The sequence below is a fragment of the Odocoileus virginianus genome, chromosome 11 (assembly GCF_023699985.2).
Source record: "Odocoileus virginianus isolate 20LAN1187 ecotype Illinois chromosome 11, Ovbor_1.2, whole genome shotgun sequence".
NCBI lineage: Eukaryota > Metazoa > Chordata > Mammalia > Artiodactyla > Cervidae > Odocoileus > Odocoileus virginianus.
In genome coordinates this window covers 62,871,124-62,885,531 of record NC_069684.1, presented here as the reverse complement: position 1 = coordinate 62,885,531, position 14,408 = coordinate 62,871,124, and the positions used below count along the sequence as shown (strand labels likewise).

General features: G+C 35.0%; 1 protein-coding gene across 3 annotated transcripts in view; it reads left to right on the top strand.

Moving 5' to 3' along the window:
* The window catches only part of BRINP3 (BMP/retinoic acid inducible neural specific 3), a 461,826-nt gene that overhangs the window by 25,457 nt on the left and 421,961 nt on the right, over positions 1–14,408 (top strand). The gene's annotated exons all lie outside the window — the stretch shown is intronic.

Below are 14,408 nucleotides of genomic sequence, written 5' to 3'. Positions count from 1 at the left end.
TGAAGAAGCAACATTTTGTTTTGTATTGGTGTCTGTATCTGTGTAGTTCCTGTTACATAAATATTTTATTTTATGTTATACGTGCACCAGAGGGCACTGTGCTTCTGGTCTGTATGTAATCTTTCATATAGCATTCTGAGAAATGTATAGATCCGATCAGCCATGCATATTTACAGGAGACTGAGGGTACTGAACATGTTCTGTAAGGCATCACACAATTCTTGCTCTATGAGTGTGTGTGCCTTTATTCCAGGCAGCCAGGGCACTGTCACAAGTCTGCAAAAAAGAATTATTCTACTTTAGTAAATGAAATGACAAATATTAAAGATTTCCTTTCTGAAATGCACCAGAAAGCAGTCAACATATTATGATTCCAGTTATAATCATTTTTACATGTTTTTATGGGTTTAGCCAGCTTTCTTTCACAGACTGAGTGAAGCTATTAAATTTCAGAGAGTGAGACTGTCTTCTATTTCAGCATTCTGCAGAAAAATTTTTAACAGTCTCTCAAACAGATGGATGCCAGAGCATGTCTCCATGATCTGTGGCATCTCTGTTGGGAAGTCTGAGGTGTTGTCTTGTGTGTGACTGTTGAGCTTTGGATTATCGATTGATTGGCTGGGAGTTGCAAACATGGCTTGATGTGTATACAGAGGTTCTTGGCTGAATGAAAGAGGCAATCTTTGGATCACCACAGTTAAAGGTAATAAAGAAAACAATGCCTTGGGATTGGTTTGTAGGGTTCATGCATTCCCTGTTGTCTTCATGTTTCTCTATTCATAAAGACCTTCAGTAACTCTCTACTCCTCATCCTTATGTTTTTACTGTTGTGGTTTGGATAAACGTAAATGGGAATTGTTTCTTTATAAACAATGGAATAAGATGTCCCTGTCCTTCTGCCTGGACCAGACTACAACTTCTGTAACCTTTGACACATGGGCTGATGATGCTATGATCAGTGATGATTGCTATAAAACAAACGGTATAGTATACTCACAAAGATTCCATTTGCCTTGGCACTGTGAGATATTTCATCTGTCCAACGAGTATTTCCTCACATTTCAGAGAATGCTGTCTACCTATCTGTTTGATATAGTGGATGGTTATATGGGTATGAGTTTTTCCTAGTGAAGTTGACCTTATTTTTGAGAACTCAAAAATCTAAATTCAAAGATTAGAATGTCTTTCTGGCTTTGTTTAGTTCCTTCCTCTGTTTTTAATATTTGTCTTAATCAGTTTTAGAGATTTATGTTTCATAAATGTTTAATTACAGAATTAGTGAATATCTAAGACACATAAGTGGATAATTAGTATTTTTCACTATTAAGCACTAAATTTATCATGTTAAGGGACCACATCATTTTGGAAAGTGATCAAATTCTATAGGTGCTTATTACTGTCATAATCTTCTTTTTGCGAGTTACTGCATTGACAAAATATCTGAAATGCCTTAGTTATAGATGTAAAACACACTAAGCCTGAATAATTAGGTCAAATTTCTTTCAGTTGTCAGTCTTCATTTTATCTTCTTTTCCAGTAACAATTTTTCTTTTCACCTCAAATATAGAACAACAAGAGCATAACAACTGATGATTGCTAGAATCATAGTTAGGACTTAAAGTGAAAGGAGCCACCATTATTTTCTTGATAGTGTGCATTTGTGTCAACTATCAAGTCTTATTTTAAAATTGTAGTATATTATATTTTTAGGTTTTATTCTGAAGCGATGTTAAAAATATGAAGTGATTACTCTATGAGCAGATCATTGAATTGAAGACCTAGAATGAGATTGCTAACACTTAAATTGTTATTTTGTTAAGTATTAAAGATGGGATTTTCCGCTATATTTTAGCTAAAGATTGATAATGGAACTTAGGGTAAGCATTTTAAGTAAGGGTTCTCATTTTCAGAAAGTGGACTATGCCTGGAGAAATTTTGCCCCATGTGAAGCATTAAAAGAGGAGCACACTTGGCTCCTGAATAAATGGAAGCCTGTGATGGCAGTTATTATGGTCTAGAAACACCCTCAGGCAGTAGGCCCACCAGCAAACATATCATTTCTCCCAGACCACAGAAATCCTCATCCTTTTAATAAATGACAGGGGCTCTGAACAAGGGACATGCTTTTAGTATTTCTGACATCATTATCATGAACCAGGGTTGTGAATTCTAAGATAAAATAGATGGTGATTTTTATCCCACAAAAAAGATATTTCACATGTATAAATCTTCATATACTTTGCTAGAAAATAAAAGTCTCCCCCCCCAACTTCTACCATTCTTTGTTTAACCACATGTGTGAGAAAGTCATGGGGGGAAGTAATGATGCTTTTCTTATAACTTTAAAGAATAATATTACTATGTATCATTTTACTACAACTTAGCTTGCTTCCTCAGCGATTTTTCAAAGCAAAATTTGAGTGAGAATAAGAGGCAATAGGGATAAATATGATGCCTTATTGGTCTTCTTGGTAATGTTCCCCGAGAAAAATTATATTTAAAGAATGACTTGGAAGGGATAAGATAGCCTAGGAGAAAAGTAAGTGTATGGACACTTCATGACAGGGGTATAATGAAATAGTGTGTGGGGGAGGGGAGAGTTTTGAATAAATGGTTCTGCAGTTTGGGTAGCCATGTGTGAAAAGCAGTGATGATGAATCCAACTACAATGCAGGAGATGCAAGAGATGCAAGAGACGTGGGTTCAGTTCCTGGGTTGGGAAGATCCTCTGGAGAAGGAAATGACAACCTACTCTAGTATTCTTGCCTGGAAAATCCTGTGGACAGAAGAGCCTGGTCAGCTGTAGTCCACGGGGTCACAAAGAGTCCTACATAACTGAATGACTGACAGCACACACATGAGAAAAATAGAAATGAGATCTCTTTCCAGTACCACATTCACAAATCTACTTTATAGGGAATAAAAATCTAAATAAGAAAGGCAAAAATATTAAATTTCTAGGAGAAAAACAGAGTAAAACACTTTCAGATATGTAAGTATTTCTTAGAGTTTAAAGCATTAAACAACGAAAAACCCTGAACAATTCAGGTATATTAACATTAACAGGAGTGTAGCCTCCAGCAGGATCCTGGATGGATCTTCCAAGCAGTATGTTAAGTTCAAGAAACATAACACAGGAAACATTTGCACATAGTCTGATTCTATTACACGAAGTTCACAAAACAGGTAAAACTAAATTATATTTAGATATGCATACCTAAATATGGTTGGTAAAGCCTAAAAAAATCCCCAAGGAAAGGACTATAATAAAAGTCAAGATAGCAGTTATCTCCATGAGGCCGGGAGAAGGATGGGATTTTTAAGGGAAAACAAGTAATCTCTAAAATAATAGCAATGCTCAATTTTTTAAACTGCTTAGCTTTTACACTCATGTATAGACTCTAAACATTTTAGACAATTATTCATATGGATTTTGCATTTAATAATCATTTAATAAGTAAATACATATTGTGTCAGCTTTGAACTAAAAAACTGGAATCCTCAGATTAAGTAGATTTATTTTTTTCATTGAGTTATTTGCAAATTCAATATTAAAGTTTATTAAGCCCTTTTGTGTTCTATAGAAATATTCAATTATGTGAGCAATATGTGCTCTGATACAAAATTATATTTTGGTGCATACACATGCATTTCTCTACAAAAATCAAATTTTTCCTTGTTGCTTACGAAGACCTTCCATTTTTTTAATATGTGATTTTTACTGTAGCCTTTTATTGATGACACTGTATCAATTTCTAAAAGCTACCATCCAGAGATTTTAAATAGTATGTCTGTAAACAGTAGACATATTAAAAAATAATTAAAATGCATACTTTTGAAATTAAATTCATTAATCATTTTACCACAATTAAGTAAAAACAAAAGTTTTCATAGATAATTGACCACATTTTTGGAATTAAATCTTCTAACATATAAAAACAAATCCTTTGCACAACTTACATCTTTCTATGTTCACATTTATTAGTCAGGTTTGTTCAATAAATATATCCTCGATTTATTTGCCAGAGCTAATAAAATTATGTTAGATTGTTACAGTCACATCTCTTGGTGACTCAGATCTCCCCATCTCTACGACTTTGCATATTTTCCCCTCTATTGGCTTTGGGCTTGGCCTTCGCCTTCTTTTGTCATGTGGCATCAGCAAATATGATGCAAGTAAAAGCTTATAAAAGTGTCTGTGCACTTGCCTTGCACTGAATCAGATCTGAAAACAACCTTTGAAGAAGTTCAGTCTAGACCTATAGAGCAGAAGAAACCACCCAGAGCAGAGAGGAACCAGGCCAGATAACGTGCTCTGGACCTGACAGCCCCCAGACAGAAACAATCGCCGCATGAGGAAGTGGGGCCATCCCAGGATATTAAGACCTAGCTGATCTGGAAGAAAACTGAAAACCACATTAGTGATCAGGCATACTGGAAGAACCAGACAGCTGAGCCCAGCTCATAATGCTCATTAATTCATGGAATCATTAATAAGCAAACACCAAATCTTTCTCTAAGCCTCTAAGTTTTGGGAAGGTTTTCTATGTCCCACATATAACTGATATAAGTATTTTTTCATCAGAATATAAATTGGCCAGGTATTTATTAGTGATATAAATAATATGGTAATCATGATATCATTTACAAAAGAACATTAAGAATGTATTTTTTTTTTAAAGAAAAAAGGAGATTCTGGTTTAAAATGTCTTCTAAATAGCAGTTCTTTATAGCATCACTTTAAATTTTCTATTCAAACTAGTGTAAATTTAACAGTTCAGTTGCCCCATCATGTCTGCCTCTTTGCCACTCCATGGACTGCAGCATGCCAGGCCTCCCTGTCCATCGCGAACTCCAGGAGTTTACTTAAACGCATGTCCATTGAGTTGGTGATGACATCCAACCATCTCATCCTCTATTGTCCCCTTTTCCTCTTGCCTTCAATCTTTTCCAACATCAGGGTCTTTTCCAATGAGTCTTCACATCAGGTGTCCAAAGTATTGGAGTTTCAGCTTCAGCATCAGTCCTTCCAGTGAATATGCAGGGGCATTGAAAGCTCGTAACACAGTAACTTGGTTGGTATTCAACTTTGTGCCAGAATATGAGAAGCATTTTAATGGTTATATGAATCAGTGATTAGCAAATATATTTTAATGCTTAAGATAGAGCAAGCCCAGTAGTCTTGACAGAGATGACACTTACTGTAAATACAGTTGGGAATTATATCATTACTATCAGCTACCTACTCAGAAACCCAGAGTTGGCTCCAAATAGGAACTACGCAGTTGTCTCTCTCCTGCAGAACTCTGCCTTGTGATGTAACCAGAGCGTAAGCTTCCAATTTCTCTCTCTTCCATGATATTTGGAGATGGTAGTTCCCAAGAATAGTGTGGTAGGTAGAGATTTTGGCCGATAAGCATGACCCAAGATCCCCTGGAGAAGTGATTGGCTACTCACTCCAGTATTCTTCGGCTTTCCTGGTGTCTCAGATGGTAAAGAATCCATCTGCAATGCAGGAGACCTGGGTTCAATCCCTGGGTTGGGGAGATCCCCTGTGAGGAGGGTATGACAGAGGAGCCTGGTGAGCTACAGTCCATGTGGTTGCAAAGAGTTGGACACGGCTAAGCACAGCACAGCATGCCGTATTTGGGACATACTTATACTAAAAAACAATTTGTTTATTTACATTTCACTAGTTGCCATGTTTTATTTGCAACGTCTGGCCAGTCTAGGAGGAAATAAGTGATTACTGACATCAGCGATTATGTATCAGTGACAAAGATGCCCAGAAGTAAATTTGGAACAGGAAAGGGAAGAGCCCAGAATGCAGTGAAATCTATGTCTTTAGCATTTAAGTGGAGTGGTTAAATGTATATTTATTTAAATTCTAAAAATAGGAACTGGGAAAATAAGTTTAAATATTATTGCAAACTTTAAGGGTAGATATAAAAAATCAGCATTACATTTTAAATGTCCTTGCTACATATAAAAACAAACATATACAAATTTAAAGGTTAAATAAAAATGATAAACATAACTTAATACAAGATGGCTACAGAAAAATACAGTTAATGTCATGAATGTAAATATTTCAAGCTCCAAAAATAGCTGGAGTAAAACATTTACTTAAACATGCTACTTATAGCGAAGTTACCTAAAACAAAATTGCACCTAACAGAAAAGCCCATAAAATGTAAAAAAGATGATCTAATATATTAAAATCCATATGATACTCTCTAGAGGATAATAGTGTTTTATGGAGCATGTATATCTTCCCTGATGGCTCAGTGGTGAAGAATCTGCTTACCAACGCAGGAGACATTGGTTCAACCACTGGGTCGGGAAGACTTCCTGGAGAAAGAAATGGAAAGCCTCACCAGTATTCTTGCCTGAGAACAGAAGGAGCCTGGTGGGCTACAATCCATGGGGTTGCAAAAGAGTTGGATGCAACTTAGCTACTAAACAGCAACAACAAATGGAACATCCATATAGTGTAGACTAAGAAAGGAGTAAAGATGGAACTAAATACTGTGGTTTTATTAAGTGATTATGCTTTTACATGTTATGTCATTTAATCACCAACCCTCTTAAAATAATTCCCAGTTTAATGTTAGCAAAATAAAAACTTAAACCCTTTTCCCTTTTGTTTACCCCTCCTACCCTTGAATATCTGTCCTTGTACCTTTGATACTGCTCTAAAATTACCTGTTGTCTCCTCTGAGGTATGAGTGCCTTGGAGGCAGGACCTTTCTAGTTTCTATTTTATTTTTTAAATTTTATATACCTCATCTTATTTCTTTATTTCTATTTGCCTAGTTGCTCACTTTACATTTGGGCTGCTTGGTTTCACAATCAAGCTCATCTCATTGAAAATATACCCTCTTGAATGTAAGCGAGGAGACTTGAATTGATTCTTCATCACTAACCAGACTGTTTAACCTCAGGCTTGTAAGTTAATTTCTCAGGCTTAAGTATTCTCTTTTGTAAAATTAAGGATGCTTTAGATTTCTAAAGATCCTTTAAGTTATAAACTTCAGGGTTAGCAATCCCAAAAGCAAAATGGGAAAATATCAGAACAAATTGATAAGCATGAAAACGAAAATCAATCATGGTTAATTCTCCTTTCTGCAGCCTTTTGTCTCTTGCAAAAGTCACTTATAAATACTTTTTAAAAATAATAATCTAAAAATCTCTCAGATTACTCTATGTTCATGGGTACCTAAACCTAAATTTTGTAATAACCTCCATTGTCCTCATTACTTCAGTTCTTTTCTGTTTTGTGTATGTTATACTGTAGGGGCTATCATGAGGAAGCTAGTTTTCCTAGTTGGTTGATTTTCCATAAATCCTTCCATTAGTCTGTTAGCACAATACCGTTCAGTGGTAAATTAAGGAGAGTATTCTAGCTAGTGAGTTTATACATAAATAACTTAATATATCTACTCAACAACTCTAATTACATCTCCAATCTTGAGAGTAAACCATAAAATAAATTTTAACTTTTGGTATTCAATTCTAATTCACAATTGAATCTGCATATGAATTCATACTTTGTATCCTTTAGTTAACACTGGGAAAATTTCAGTGAGGAAGAAAATAAAAATATTAATTCAAGGCTTTAGGAGTTATAATGAAATTTCAGAAAAGCTGGTTCTTAATGGGGATTGTATATAGCCTCATGATAAGTAAAATACATGCTTTGCAACAATTAATAGCATTTATAAATAATAATATTTAGCTTAAAGTACAGTCACATTTGTTTTTGTTATATTGAAAAAAATGAACAGAATTCCTAGTTCATACAATTATTTATAGAGGAGAAAATAACAATTATGATTTTTTTGGCATTCAGACAAACACATTATTTGATTATTTATTTCTCTAGTTTCATCTAACCAAGCACTCTAATTCTTTACTACCCTTATCTCTGTGATCTTCTTATCAATTTAATTGCCAACATTATCAGTATTGTTTTCTTTTGTTATCATTGCTCTGTGGATTTTGAATTGCTAACATGCATTTTTTTTTTAAACTGGGCACTATTCCAAAAATGCAAAGTTTAAAACTCAAGTGAAAAAGCTGAGTAATAATAGATTTTAAAGAGTTTCCTTGGCTTTTTTCTTGAGAGTGTGTGTGTGTGTATTTAGAATGACTGTTATGAAAAAAAGTCTTTAGCATTGTATTTCTCATTGTAAGTAAGAAAAGGTCCTAAAATGGCATTTATTATGTCTTCTTTGTTTTAATATAAAAGTAATGGCGCTAGTGGTAAAGAATCTGCCTGCCAATGCAGGAGACCTAAGAGATGCAGGTTTGATCCATGGGTCGAGAAGATCTGCCTGGAGGAGGGCATGGCAATGCACCCCTGTATCCTTGCCTGGAGAATCCCAGGGATAGAGGAGCCTCATGGGCTACAGTCCATAGGTTTGCAAAGAGTTGGACGTGACTGAAATGACCCAGTGTACATGGATGCAATTGCTATTTAATTGCAGTATTTTAAAAATTTTCCAACTTTTAAAATATTAGGTATAAAATTAATATTAGGTTACTATTGTTTTTGTTTTAACAAGCATATAACATGAATAGCAGTAAAAGAATCCTCACCTTCATATTATAACTCCCAAAGTTAAAGCTGCAATTTATACTGAATATTTATGATTTTTAGTAGAATACGTTTATTCAGTTTCTATTGGCAAGCCATTCTTTTATAGAAGTAACTTTTAGTTATTTTTGAGATTACTTTTTTTCTATAAATTGCTTATTTTCCCTATTATTTTCAACTGGAATTATAATTCCATAATTAGACTTAGGATGTAAACATTATCCACTGAAGTTCATTTGGCCTAGAGGAGTCTTATGTCAATTAATTAGTAATATTTATCCTTGGAATTTGCCTCAGACTGAAGTGATATATGAAATACATAGATGTCCAGCAAGTATTGGTTGAAAAAGATACTCAGAGAGTGAACATGCTGTGTTTATTTTCCTTTCATCTATCTCTTTAAATATTCCAGTAAACAAATGCCATGAAAATGTAAAAAGTGTGCTATTTATTGTATCAACAAACTTAGGAAAAATATTAATAAAACATTTTAGTTTAAGAGTAAAAGCTTGTAGCCTTGATTATAGGTGGAGGAGACAGTTTCATGCTGTTTGGTTACTATTAAAGAATTACTAAAGCTTTTCGGGATGATTTACCCATGGTCAGGGCAGAGTTTTCTTAATATGTGGAAGTAGTTCACTTATGTACAAGTCTGTTGTGAAGGCACCAGTATCTCTAAACCCCAATATATATTTGCAGACATGATTACTTTTGTGTCTGTCTCTACTTTTTTTTTTAGTAGTCTTCTCTTTTCCAAATAAGTGCAGACTCTTTGTTCTCTTCCTTTTTGACACAGTTGAAAAGAGGCATCGAGAATGGCCTTGCCTTCATTTGCAAGTCCTTTTTCTAACAGACGTTTCCTTGGCTGCTCACTTAAACAGTTATTAGCAGCTAGCTCACTAATTAAACTACCTCCCTGTCAGTCTGAAATTAGCAAAGGCTGGACTTGGCTGTGGGTTTGTGCATGGCTGTCTTATCTTAAAGACACACACTACTATTGCTCCAAAACAGAATAGAACATTTGATTTAAATAAACACACCCATTTAAAGTTATAAAGCAATTCCTCACAAAATGCAATCTTTAAACAATTATTCGTTGTATAAAAGTGTTTTTTTACAACAATCACTAAATCCATTACACATAAGAATACTTTTTCATCCTTATAAAAAGCCAAGGGATAATAACTTTCTTTGCATTTATCATTTCAGAAGATAAACTTTTTAAAACATAAAGTCAAAGATTCTAATGATTGAAAATGTCTTTAGCGTTCATCTATTCAAATCAATGATATTTAATTCATGCTGTGCAATCCCTATGTATAATACTACTGTCAAATGGTCATCAACCTTTTCTTTCAATGTTTCAGTGGATTGAGAACTCACTCTTTGCCAAGATAACAGAATCAGTGGATGAAACATGACACTTGGGAATGCCTTCCTGGGCAAGAGTCACAATTTGTGAACTTGCATCTTCTAACCATTGTACCAAATCTATCTCTTCATTGTATATTTATATCATAGTACCCAGGTATCCTATTCATCTTCAGTTTTGCAGAAATTATACCTCTCTGTATATGGCAGTCTAACTCTTCTATTTGGAGAGCACTGCATGTGTGTCTATATCTCATTGAATGTAATATAAAAGCATTTTTGGCCTGTTTGACAAATTTATCAAGAAAATCTGTTCTTGATTATTATAATACAATATCCTCCTTATTTCAAATCTGCACATTTGAAAATAATATCTTCTATATAAATGAAATTATTTAAAAAAAAAACCTTTAAAAAGCCTATGGATGTAAAAATATTTTTAAAAAATATAGCAGAATAAGAGTAAAAACAGATCTTTGAACCACATTGTGAGAAACTTTCCAGCTAGATACATTTCAGTTCTTGCAAAGTTCAAAGCACTATATCAGAAATTTCAGAATCCCAGTGTTCTGAAATTGAGCCATTTTTCTCTTAGCAATTTAGGTTTCAAAACTTGTCCTGCCCTGGACAGACACGAGGCTCTAGTTTTTATTTTAGTATTCAATGTAAACATTCATATGTTGCATTTCAAGGGCACTGATGTGTTTGATTATGAGTTGATGACTTAGACTCCACGGAGGATATAACATAAGGTACACTGTATATATTCATTTTCCATCTAAAATCTGAAAAACCGAACCTGGATACACTTCACTCAAGGGCTTCAGATAAAGCAGTGTGGCTCTGTATTAACCTTCAGGCTTTTCTCTAGTGTCCCCATAAAGGATATTATTTTTGATTGTGTTAAATGCAAACAAGGTACAGTTGGATCCCACAGGGTGTGCTTTATGGCCTCATGTGCTGGGCAGGGAGGGCGTAAGGGCAGGTCTAGTGGAGGGGCTGGGAAAGGAGGGCCTGGGATGTGCCGAGTGTCTGGGAGGCTCAGAGGATGGGGAATGGGGCCTGAGGTGCTGCTGAGACCACCCTTTCCAGATGGAGCCTGACTGTGGGATCTCAGAAGTTACACCGGGTGACGAGGAGATGAGAAACACTCACATGCCCTGGATGCCAGAGGCCCCTGGCCTCAAGCTCATGTGTAAGCAACCTGGGTCACAGCACCTATCCAGTAAACCCCAATCCTCCTTGACAGCTCCCAATAACACTCAGATATTTGAGAGAATACAGACTTCTTTGTTGATCTGTTAGATTAACTATGCCATTTATGGAGGAAATGAAATGAATTTTCTAATTCTTCATTTTCTTTCCTAACTTTTTAAACATGTATAGAATGCAATCTAGAACACTCTTTTTCCTTTTTAATGTTGAAATTATGTTTGCAAATCCTTATTTTTAGGTGTGACCATGTAATCCTTATACTGTATTGAAAAGGTTTTAAATCATTTTTTTTTATTTGACCTTTAGCTTAAAGAATTAAACTACTTATTTTTTGGCATTATATTAATTTAATCCTGCTCATATAATAGAGAGGTGAATGGAACTAAGAGTAGGATAGAGAGAACTAAGGTTTGGAGAACTTGGAACTGGAATTATAGAATCAAGGTTTCAGGCCTGTATCTATCATCTAGATTTTGTATAAATGTATAAAATGGTATCACCTCTCTTTGTCTCTGAGTCCCTATTTATTAAAGGAGGATGACAGGAAATTCTATCACTTTGTTTCTGACCATGAGATTCTACTGAAGCATAGACCTTGCTGGCCTCTTTTTGACAGAATGTCTTAGTTGCTCAGTGTTAGTTAGTTGACTCTTTCCACCTTGTGGACTGTAGCCCACAAGATTCCTCTGTCCATGGGATTCTCCAGGCAAGAATACTGGAGTGGTTAGCCATTCCCTTCTATGGGAGATCTTCCTGACCCCGGAATCGTACCTGGGTCTCCTTCATTGCAGACAGATTTTTTTTTTACCAAGAAGCTGCCAAGGAAGCCCCAAAATTTATTCACTTGGCTGCACTGGATCTTGGTTGCAGTACATGGGATCTGGTTTTCTGACCAGGCATTGAACCCGGGCCTCCTGCATTGGGAGCCTTGAGTCTTAGTCACTGGATCACCAAGGAAGACTCAAAGAGAACTTGTGTTTGTAAACATACCATAGAACTGACTGCATTGTTTTTATTTAGGGTCATTATTTGAATTTGTTTTGAACATAGTTTTGTAATTTAAAGACTTTTACTTAGTGAACTTGATATCTGAAAATAAAGATCTCAGATTTTTCTAGAATTTCTAAAGTTCCCATGTAATTTTTTCAAGACAAACAATCTTAGTTGCTTCTAAAAAGAGAATGATATTGAAACAATGTAAGATACATGAGGGCTTCCCTTGTGGCTAAGCTGGTAAAGAATCCACCTGCAATGCAGGACACCTGGGTTCGATCCCTAGGTTGGGAAGATCCCCTAGAGAAGTGAAAGGTTACCTAATCCAGTATTCTGGCCTGGAGAATTCCATGGACTCTATGGTCCATGGGGTCACAAAGAGTAGGACATGACTGAGCGACTTTCACTTAACTTTAGATACATGAATTAAAATATTGAATCTGTTGGAGGGGAAAGAACTCTCCATTGTTGATGCTTCCATGATAATTAATCATTATGTAGTTTTAGCAAGTCATGTGAATAGTTTTTTTTAATTTAATAAAGAATCCATGTAAAAATTCAATGACTGCATTTTATATTTTAGCTTTCAAAAATGATTTTTGATATCTGCCTGAGGAGGTATAGTCTAGTATGAGTCTTAAATACATATTATATTAGCATATTTTAGACTAAAGCAGTTTGATTCAAAGTATTTTACTGAAAAAAGTAAGACATTGTGAATATTCCTTTCATTTCACTAATGGAAAAAAAAACAACTTCAAATGAGAATAAAATAATTGGCCTGTCACACAGAAACTTAATATCAACAGTCCTGTTTTTGTCCCTTCTTATGGATTCAGGTGCTTTATTAGAGGAATTTGGGCTTCTTGTTAATATGATATGAGGTTAGTATTATATTTCATAAGACTGAGATTCTCTACCGCTGTTTCTGGCATCATAACTATTAAAATTGGGCTCATACTTCAGCCTTTCCTTGGCACTCTTCACATTTTGAGATTTACTGTTCAGGCTTTACATTCAAATTATCCTCTTTCTGATCCTGGCCTCAGTAATACTTCTAAATTAGATCATCATAGAGTTAAACATCTTTCTACCATTAATTCAAATACCAAGTACCACACACACATACACACGCACACATCTTATTATGGAAAATAGTGAACTGGGACTTCTGTCTTAGAACAAATTATTTATTTTTAATTGAGTTATAAATCAACATGTATAATTGATTATATGCATTTGATATGTTCATTTCATTATATTCATTTCAGATGTACAACATAATGATTTGATATTTGTACACATTGCAAAATGACCATTAGAATAATTCTAGCCAACATTTATCACAATACATAGTCACAAAAATGTTTTTCTTGTGATGAGGACTCTCAAGATCCACCCTCTCAGCAAATATAAAATATAATATTATAAACTATAGTTACCACGCTCTGCATTAGTTGTGGTCTAGTTTTTGACATATTAGTCATGATCTAGTTTTTAACCTATGTCTTCTATTTGGTTAAATATAAAGGAGTTTTGTGCCATATTTTTTTTCTTTTAAACTTAAAAATAAAGTGAAACTGGAAACTCAAGTCATATTAGGGTACTAGGATTATATAAAAACAGTTTATATTAATATAACCAATTTCAGCTGAAATAGTCTTCATTTCATCTTTACTATAATATTCATATGAACATCATGCCTGCTTATTAGCAACACATGTTTCTCTTCTCAGAGGTGTGGAAGGCGAAGAGTACAGCAAATTACTTTCACCTTTGCATCTGCTGCTCTGAATCATTTCAGAGTCAAAAGACAAGAAACATGTTCACTTTTAAGCCTCTCCCATTATGTGCCTTCATACACACACACACACACACACACACACACCCTCTGAAGATGACACCATTAAGCAGAGTAGATAGAAGGTGTGATTTCAAATCAGAAAAGACCTGGCCACATCCTAATTTGCAACAGGCAACCAGGGCAAAAATGAAAATAAGTAAATCTCATAATAGTGGTGAAATTGTTCTCTGGAAGCTGAGGTTGGTGGATCCCGTAAAGAAAAAGGAACTCCCCCAACAAGACTGGCATTAACCTGTCCTTTTACTGCTGCAGTCACTTAACTTGTATTGAGAGCTGGGAGTGCATGACTTTCAGGCTGTCTTGGGGAAGAAACACCTACTCTAGGTGAATGCCCTGCTTCTGAATGGCAGGAGTAATAAGCTACCT